The sequence below is a fragment of the Trematomus bernacchii genome, unplaced genomic scaffold (genome assembly GCF_902827165.1).
Source record: "Trematomus bernacchii unplaced genomic scaffold, fTreBer1.1, whole genome shotgun sequence".
NCBI lineage: Eukaryota > Metazoa > Chordata > Actinopteri > Perciformes > Nototheniidae > Trematomus > Trematomus bernacchii.
Genome location: NW_022987733.1, coordinates 1,452,545 through 1,462,544, shown reverse-complemented (window position 1 = coordinate 1,462,544; position 10,000 = coordinate 1,452,545). Strand labels below are relative to the sequence as shown.

Below are 10,000 nucleotides of genomic sequence, written 5' to 3'. Positions count from 1 at the left end.
TACACACATGGCCTCTTTAATCCTCATTACACTGATAGAGCTCAACTGAAGTGAGAAATTGAACAAATAAATTGAAATATATACATTATTCCTTTTATCACGCCTCTGCTCTACGTGTGTGTCTGTGTGTGTGTGTGTGTGTGTGTCTGTGTTTGTGTGTGTTGAACATAACATGCTCGGTGTGGAATACTAGATGAAATATCATACATTAACATACGCATGCACGCACAGACTGTGGTGTAAAGAGAGCCGTGTATTTATACTGCCATCACACCCACAGATGGAGATGGATAAGTTGTGAGGACTGAGGCGGCTTTGAAGCTGATTCCCCCCATTACATCCCTCACACTCACACACACACACACACACACACACACACACACACACACACACACACACACACACACACACACACACACACACACACACACACACACACACACACACACACATACACACACGCACACACACTGCTCTGTGGTTAGTGTGTGAGGTGGTTTATATCATCAGTTTTAATACATATGACTTCACCTCTCTGCGGCCCCGTCTAATAACTCCCTCACTCTCTGCTCTGGAGTAGATGACAGATGATGAAGAAATGAAAACATTGCTAAGGTTAAATATATTTGATATAATATCAATAAATACCAAGATGTTGTAGAACATTAGGCTTCTTTTGGCGGGGAGGAAGTGCTGCTGTACTGCCTTGTATTCGCTGACTCATGTTATTTATTTCTTTATTTGTTACTTTTCATGTATTCATTTATAATTACTATTATGATTACTATTAGTAATGAGTTACCATATTGTATGCTGCATGTTTTTACTGATCACATATACTTGTTATTTTAAATGACATTTGTTTCTATGGTGATTTACTTTAGTGACATCTACCCAGTGACTGCAGGTGAAAAATAATAGTATCTCTGGTATTTAGCAATATTTAAATTGTCTTCTCACATAACCACATTTTCGCATTTTCCTATCGATTTTGTATTTGCCAAATATATATTTTTTAGTTTAAATATAATTTGTTTGCATTTGTAGAAGTTGTTTCACATTTACATATTTACACATGGATCTGTTCACACAATTACAAGTCATTCAACTACGTTGTTAAATGTGTTAATCGTGAAGGACTGAGTGACTCAAAACTGTTTTGGTTAAACATAATTAACTGTCCAAATATGAACAAAATGACCACAGGGGTTTACATTAACTGCTAATACATTTTTATATTATCAACACAGCACAGAGGCATGATTAAGGAGCTGATTAGGACAACATACATGTTTATTTCTGATAACGTTCTGCTTCTGGGGTCTTTAACTAAACATCCCACCGCCCGTCCCTCTCAGTCTCCACTGACTCTAAATGCTCCATTCATGGAAGTGATGGATGGCCACCCGTGAGTGTGTGTGTGTGAGATATGGTCAAATATATGAAAACACAAACATAGTGTGCCTAGTGTGTATCTCTGTGTGAACTATATGAACACACACTCTCAGTGGGGTGTGTGACTGAGGGGCCAGGAAGTCCTCAGCACCCCTGTTTAATGACACCATTTATCTCCGACCCCGGTGTGTGTGTGTGTGTGTGTGTGTGTGTGTGTGTGTGTGTGTGTGTGTGTGTGTGTGTGTGTGTGTGTGTGTGTGTGTGTGTGTGTGTGTGTGTGTGTGTTAAAATGTGTGTGTTCATGAATGGCTGCTTAAATAGGACTTTGTTCCGAGGATAATAGGAAAGGTGCCGTTTATGTGAGAGATGGATATATCTATGGAAGAGCCTATAAAGGGTCTGAGAGGAAAATAATAAAGGGGGTCAGGCAGACCTAAAACGATTTAAAGTCCAGGTGCTCGGTAGACGGTTCGTCCCAGACGGGGTTTCTGAATATGCACTTCAGCGCGGTCATAATGAGCCTCAGCCAGCACCCTTTGTCTGTCAGAGGGACCTCGTCTGGGACCCTTAAATATCCCCATGCTTTGAAATGTGAATATTGCACTAGTCTATATTGCAATTCTGAGCATTTTGATTATTGGAAAGCCCTACAGAGCACACACATCCTGTTAGGTATTACTCTTGTGGTTAAGGAATGAGTCTTAAAACCCGGAAATGAGTTAGCATTTGACCACTTCTGGTTCCCTTGTCTCCAAATAAATGAACGTGTTCTTGGTAATTAGCCTATAATACGTTCTGTGGTTGACAGAAGGAGAAGAGATTTTCACGTTTTGTTCTACAACATCATAAAATGTGTCAGCTTATGTGTGTCATAAAAACAGCGGTTGCTAACAAATGACTAAATGAGACGACTAAACGTCATCACATCCAACATTAGCCGCCTTTAGCTACGTGGTGGTGACGTGAAGTCATGTGACCGTGCTGTAGTTCCTTTATAGCCCAACATTAGCTGCCTTTAGCTTAGCGGTGGTGATGTGAAGTCATGTGACCGTGCTGTAGTTCCTTTATAGCCCAACATTAGCCTCCTTTAGCTTAGCAGTGGTGACGTGAAGTCATATGACCGTGCTGTAGTTCCTTTATAGCCCAACATTAGCCGCCTTTAGCTTAGCGGTGGTGACGTGAAGTCATGTGACCGTGCTGTAGTTCCTTTATAGCCCAACATTAGCCGCCTTTAGCTTAGCGGTGGTGACGTGAAGTCATGTGACCGTGCTGTAGTTCCCTTTATAGCCCAACATTAGCCGCCTTTAGCTTAGCGGTGGTGATGTGAAGTCATGTCACCAAGCTGTAGTTCCTTTATAGCCCAACATTAGCCACCTTTAGCTTAGCGGTGGTGATGTGAAGTCATGTGACCGAGCTGTAGTTCCTTTATAGCCCAACATTAGCCTCCTTTAGCTTAGCGGTGGTGATGTGAAGTCATGTGACCGTGCTGTAGTTCCTTTATAGCCCGACATTAGCCACCTTTAACTTAGCGGTGGTGATGTGAAGTCATGTGACCGTGCTGTAGTTCCTTTATAGCCCAACATTAGTCTCCGTTAGCTTAGCGGTGGTTACGTGAAGTCATGTGACAGCCTGACTTTAGTTTTTAACTTTTGGCGATTACTTTTATGCTTGAAAATAAAAAAATTAAAGTGGTGTTAAATGAGGATTTTATCCTACTGAACAAAACTATTAAATATCATCTACTGTATGTGTTTGCCACAGATCTTATTTCCTGTAATACTCCCAAATGGCTTTGGCGTTGAGGGAACCCTTGTAATTCAGATTCAGATTACTTAATTATCCAATAAATTGAAATCAAATGGGAATGTGTCTTTGGCACCGGCAAATAAAACACTCACCATGCACAGCTCAAGAGTTCACACACATTACACAACAATTATGCATTTGAAAGTCTAAATGTGAGTGGCCTAAAATGTAAGTTTAAAATTCATAAAGGTCACATGTAGACAAAACAGTTAGAAGAGTATTAAGAATAAGATCCACTGCTGATGACAACATCCTCATAGAGTAGTTAGGAAGACAGACAGGTAGAGAGATAGACCACAGACAGGCAGAGAGACAGACCAGAGACAGGCAGAGAGACAAACCACAGACAGGCAGAGAGACAAACCACAGACAGGCAGAGAGACAGACCAGAGACAGGCAGAGAGACAGACCACAGACAGGCAGAGAGACAGACCCTCTCCAGGTAGAGGAGGGGGTCATGGGAGAGAGACTGTGCTTATAGAGGAGAGCAAATCATCCCAGCAGTCTTTATGGAGCTCTCTCTCTCTCACACTCTCTCACACACTCTCACACACACACGCACACACGCACACACACACTCACACACACACACACACACACACACACACACACACACACCACACACACACACACCTTACACTAAAACACACTGAGGGGAAAGCTCATGTTCCCTGTGGTCACAGCCCCAGTCAGAGGAAGAGAGAAGTTTCCTCTAAAACACCAAACGTGTGTGTAAAAGGTTTCAGGCACCTCGTATTTGTTTAACCCCTCGAGAAGTATAAAGTAAATACAGCATGCTTAAAGTTGGGCTGATTAATGTAAAAGCATCACATCGGCTCTATGGGGGGCCGTACATTGGCCAGTATGTGTGAAATAAATGTGCAGTAAATAGTGCATGAAGGTATTCTGATTCTGTATCTGTTGAGGAAGTGGTTCTACTCACTTGTATATGTATTAGTATGGAGCCAGTGTTGGTTGAGGAACTAGTTTTTGTTGAACTACACCAGGGTGCAGTTACTTCCTGGAGTCTTTGTCATGTTGCAGGCAACCATAGGAGATGCTGCATGTTGGTAGTGTGCATATGTAATAATAATAATACAAAAATAATAATAATGCTAAAAGACGCCTAACAAATTCAATACAGAGGGGGGAAAACACTGAATAAGAAACAAAGAGATACAGTTCCTGCAAGAAAACCCCCCGAAAAACCATAAATATGTATTTTACACATCTGTTTAGGTGTGGAGTAAACAAACAATATATGTGTTTTAATCGTGTTAAGGCACCGTTTTGAACTGTTTCCGTCAACTTACATTCTTTATGCTAAGCTAAGCGAACTGCCTCCCGGTTAAAGTTTGAAACTAAGCACATTACATAAATATAAAGCTTGTCATAACTCTTGGACAAACAGCAAACAAGTGTTTTTCCCCAAAAATCGAACTACTACTTTAAGATTCGAAGAAGATACCTAATTTCTGACTGCCGCTAGCTGAAGCTTGGTTGCTAGGTTACTAGCTGGGTGTTCTCCGATAAGGGGCTGGGGGAAACAAAGTTAGTGATTACTGGTTCCATGTTGATTTATTTCAATACAAATTGTTGGGGGGAACTGAAAGGCTCTTACCGTACTGGTTACTTTGCAGCCCGGACATTTCCCCCAAAACACATTTAGACGCGATCGCAACACAGAAGTACCTTTGAAATCCCATCATTTTTAAGACCTTCTAAATCATATTTAAGACCTTTCTTATTTTTTTGATCATATTTAAGACCTTATTAAGGCTTTAAATTCAGATTATCAAATGTAATACTTTTTAAGACCCCGCGGGAACCCTGCAAACAGCAAAAAAGTGTTTTTCCCCAAAAATGTAACTTATACTTTAAGTAAGTTGACGTGCAAGTTGAACCTGGAATACTTCCTGCATTGAAGCTTGTGTAAAAACGCTGTGTGAATGTAATACCAGCTGCAAATAGCAAAATAGTACAATTGTAAACCTGTCCAAAGAACAAAATCAGAGCTATGTAATATCTGTGACGATGAAGAGACTAGTAATGGATGACTGTGGCTTTCCTGCAATTAAACACCCAAAATCATAAGCTCCCGTCTTCAAGATTTTGGGATATCCAGAAATTATACGATTAATAGTTTTGGTGGACTCTACATTTCCTTACAGTCCTGCAATAAATATAAATGTATAACCAGTTGGACTGAGGTGAACTCATGCTAAAAGTGTCTACTTTTACAAACCAGATCTAAGAATGTAATTGCCAACCACTGCTTCTCTGTAATCGTGGTGCGTATGGCATTACATAACTTGGAATTAGATTGTGTACTCGTGTTTTTCTATCTGATAAGTTAGCAGGAGAGTAATTTAAAATATACCTCACTGAAAAGAGAGACAGAGAAAGAAGAGAGCGAAGGAGAGGAAGTGTGTACATTCCTGGATAATCCTGATAGGACGTACCAGCCAGGACACAACTACATACCATATACCAGCAACACACACACACACACACACACACGGTTTGGCAGTGCTGGTTATTTATGAGCTGGTGGTTTAGCATTGTTTGCTAAGGGCTTGTGTGAAAGGATGTTGGTACTTACAAATGTGTGTGTGTGTGCACGTTGTACATGTGTGTGTTGGTTTAATATCACAATGAGAAAGAATTATTGAAAGAATGAATGAACACCTCAATGTGTGTGTGTGTGTGTGTGTGTGTGTGTGTGTGTGTGTGTGTGTGTGTGTGGTGTGTGTGTGTGTGTGTGTGTGTGTGTGTGTGTGTGTGGTGTGTGTGTGTGTGTGTGTGTGTGTGTGATTTGTGGTGCTAGATAAACACAGATATTTGCTCTGGCACAATGGGAACAAAGACAGCAGTGTGACCTGGAGAGAGAAAATAACTTATTTATCTTACACAGAACTTTATGTACTCCACGTGCCATAAATCTGCAGTACTATAACACACACACACACACACACCCTTTATAGGTATTGTGTTTGACATGCTTGTTTCTGTGTGTTTCAGGGTCAGACCTTTACTGAGTAAACAGGCCAAAAATCCTCTTTATCCAATCGGATCAAACTCTGTGTGATGGATATGGACATTTATCACAATGCTAATTCAAAGTTATACATTGTATATAAAGGTACGACAAGACACTTGGTGACCATATCTCAAGTTAAATAAATAATATATTTCATACAATATATCAGGTCGAGACCCTTTTTGAACACACACTAATGTAAAAATGTCTCACACACACCTCGCAGAAGGAGATGGGCTCCATTTGTCTCAGGCTTCCTCCTGCAGAGCTAACTCTAGCATTACATTTAGATGGTGCTTAGCAGAGAGGAGAAACAGTGTGTGTGTGTGTGTGTGTGTGTGTGTGTGTGTGTGTGTGTGTGTGTGTGTGTGTGTGTGTGTGTGTGCGTGTCCTCTCTTTTTAAAATGTATCTTTTTTTTATGTTCATCAGATTGCAGAATAAACAAAGTTGCAGCTTTGTTTTTATTTGCTAAATGAATCAACCCCGTCCTTCCATTCCACATCGAATACAACATATGTTCATACGCCAATTATCCAACTGCTAATGTATTTTTTTCAGCAGCTGATTCAGATCAACAACGAGTGACATCCTTAAGTCAGGGCAGAGTCACGGGGTGGAGAGATCTGCGTCCCACATGTTCTCACTTTCAGACCATGAGGTTACAGACTGTGGTTTTGGTTAAATATTTTAAAAAGTAAACATATCCTAACTCGTGCTTCAATCAGTTTTCAAGAGAGTTTTTAATTTTTCACTATTGCACCAAGACCAGGATGTTTTCTTGATCTGAACCTCATCGTGGTTTCGTTGGCCGGAGACGACATTGTAGCTAAACAAATTAAAAAATGTTGACAGAGAGCGCATTGCAGATTTTAGGATGGTTGTGTTTCCGCGACATTAAGCTGCATTCACATGATCAACGGTAAAACTGCTCTGCGCTGACTTTGCCGTCGTGTTTGTATGTAGAGAGCTCTACCCTCTGCTTCGTGGGCCGCCCAAAATTGTCGCCAAGAGCGAAATGATTTCAACTTTGACCTTGTTTACGGCTGATCTTTCGATGTGCAACCAATTATAATTACAGCTGTGTAAAACGGTGCAAGCTAGCAGGCAAGGTTATCTTAGAAATGGATCTTAACCGGCTGTTTTCACTGCAAGGCTCTACTAAGGGAGCTGTTCATAGAGACCACAATGCTTAGCTCCTGACATCAAACTATCAAAAACTGGTTCTAGATATTTACATTTGTACGTTACCTGAAGGAAAACATAGTTCATGACATGCTTGTAAATCTGCGGTAAAGGTTTCCCTAAAGCTGCTTTCCAACCCCTGCACGCTCACTCTGAAGGGAAGCAGTTTGAATCAAGGGGGTAAGGGTATGAAGCGGTTAGCGTTTGGGTAGAAATGTGCAGGTTTGGCTCTGCCAGGTAGAGTTTATGGTGCTTAACTTCTGCCGTTATTACATTACATTACATTACATTACATTACATTACATGTCACTTGTTAGACGCTTTTATCCAAAGCGACTTACATACTCAATACTGTGGACAATCCCCACAGGAGCAATTTGGGGTGAAGTGTCTCAGGGACACAACGACATGCTGACTGCAGTGGGGTTTGAACCTGTGACCCCCCTGATCCGAACACCTACGGACAACCCACTACGCCACACGCCCCCGTTATCAGCCTGTCATTGACCAAGTAGCTTTTAAAAACACTTTGGAGAATGCTATAGTGGCTTTTTGTAGCAGTTTTCATGGTGGCTGGCAGGCGTGGGTGTAAAGCAGCTTAAGTTGAGCATGAATCCTTTCATCTGTTTGCAAATGAATTGTACATAATATTTAGGAGACAGGGTTGTTGCAATCATCTCTTAATCAGGGGCGGCAGGTTTAATATTAAAAGTAATATCTGACATCTATATAGCGTTTTTAACAATGCTCAATAAATAATAATAATAATGCATCACATTTTTTATTAGAGCGCTTTTGCAGGTGCTCAAAGCGCTTTACAATTACACATTACACATATTAGACATGTAAGAGTCATTACTGTGGACATTACCCACAGGAGCAAATTCGGGTGAAGTGTCTTGCCCAAGGACACAACGGCCTGACGATTTGCTCAACTCCTTGACTCTGCTGAAGTGCTCTTGAATCACCAGAAAACAGAGACAAGAGGTGCTGCTATTGAGGCGACATGTGACCCGTTGTGGTGCAGACTGAGGATCTTTGAAGACAGAATTCAAAAATAATAATCCCTCTGTGGTTTCATCTGAAGATCCTCAGTGTGCTTCATCATGAGACGGCTGTAAAGCAGCTGAACAGGCTGAGTCTCAGCCAGCTGCGGACGAGAATCACAGACGCCGCATGAAGTGAGTTATGAGAAGATGACCTCAGACTCTTTCCACATCTCCTCTCCTCTTTTATACGCAGTGACATCACCGACCTGTCCTCTCTTATCAGCTCCCTCCTCTCCATCTGCTTTTCACACTCACATACACTACTCCCTATGTGTGTGTGTGTGTGGGGTTATTTATGGCATGTGTGTGTGTGGAAGAAGGGGAGGATAGATGGATGGACAGCGAGAGAAAGAGGGAGAGGCCGAGGATGACGCAAACCCTCTCTAAGCCATCCACTGTCACCTTGAAGTGTGTGTTTAATAGAGGGTGCGTTCATAAAGTGTGTTGGAGGCGTGAGGATGTGTCAGCGGGACACCTGGCTATCAGGGCGGGGACATCAGGGCGGGGACATCAGAGCGGGGACATCAGGGCGGGGACATCAGGGCGGGGACATCAGAGCGGGGACATCAGGGCGGGGACATCAGGGCGGGGACATCAGAGCGGGGACATCAGAGCGGGGACATCAGGGCGGGGACATCAGAGCGGGGACATCAGGCGGGACATCAGAGCGGGGACATCAGAGCGGGGACATCAGAGCGGGGACATCCAGAGCGGGGACATCAGGAGCGGGGACATCAGGGCGGGACAATCAGAGCGGGGACATCAGGGCGGGGACATCAGAGCGGGGACATCAGAGCGGGGACATCAGAGCGGGGACATCAGGGCGGGGACATCAGAGCGGGGACATCAGAGCGGGGACATCAGAGCGGGGACATCAGAGCGGGGACATCAGGGCGGGGACATCAGAGCGGGGGACATCAGGGCGGGGACATCAGAGCGGGGACATCAGAGCGGGGACATCAGAGCGGGGGCATCAGGGCGGGGACATCAGGGCGGGGACATCATAGGGGGGACATCAGAGCGGGGACATCAGAGCGGGGACATCAGAGCGGGGACATCAGGGCGGGACATCAGGGCGGGGACATCAGAGCGGGGACATCAGAGCGGGGACATCAGAGCGGGGACATCAGAGCGGGGACATCAGGGCGGGACATCAGAGCGGGGACATCAGGGCGGGGACATCAGAGCGGGGACATCAGAGCGGGGCATCAGGGCAGGGACACAGAGCGGGGACATCAGAGCGGGGACATCAGAGCGGGACATCAGAGCGGGGACATCAGGGCGGGGACATCAGAGCGGGGACATCAGAGCGGGGACATCAGAGCGGGGACATCAGAGCGGGGACATCAGGGCGGGGACATCAGAGCGGGGACATCAGAGCGGGGACATCAGAGCGGGGACATCAGAGCGGGGACATCAGAGCGGGGACATCAGGGCGGGGACATCAGAGCGGGGGCATCAGAGCGGGGACATCAGAGCGGGGACATCAGGGCGGGGACATCAGGGCGGGGACATCAGAGCGGGGAC

General features: G+C 44.1%; 1 protein-coding gene across 1 annotated transcript in view; it reads right to left on the bottom strand.

Moving 5' to 3' along the window:
• Positions 1–10,000, bottom strand: part of bbs9 (Bardet-Biedl syndrome 9) — a 186,893-nt gene that overhangs the window by 29,768 nt on the left and 147,125 nt on the right.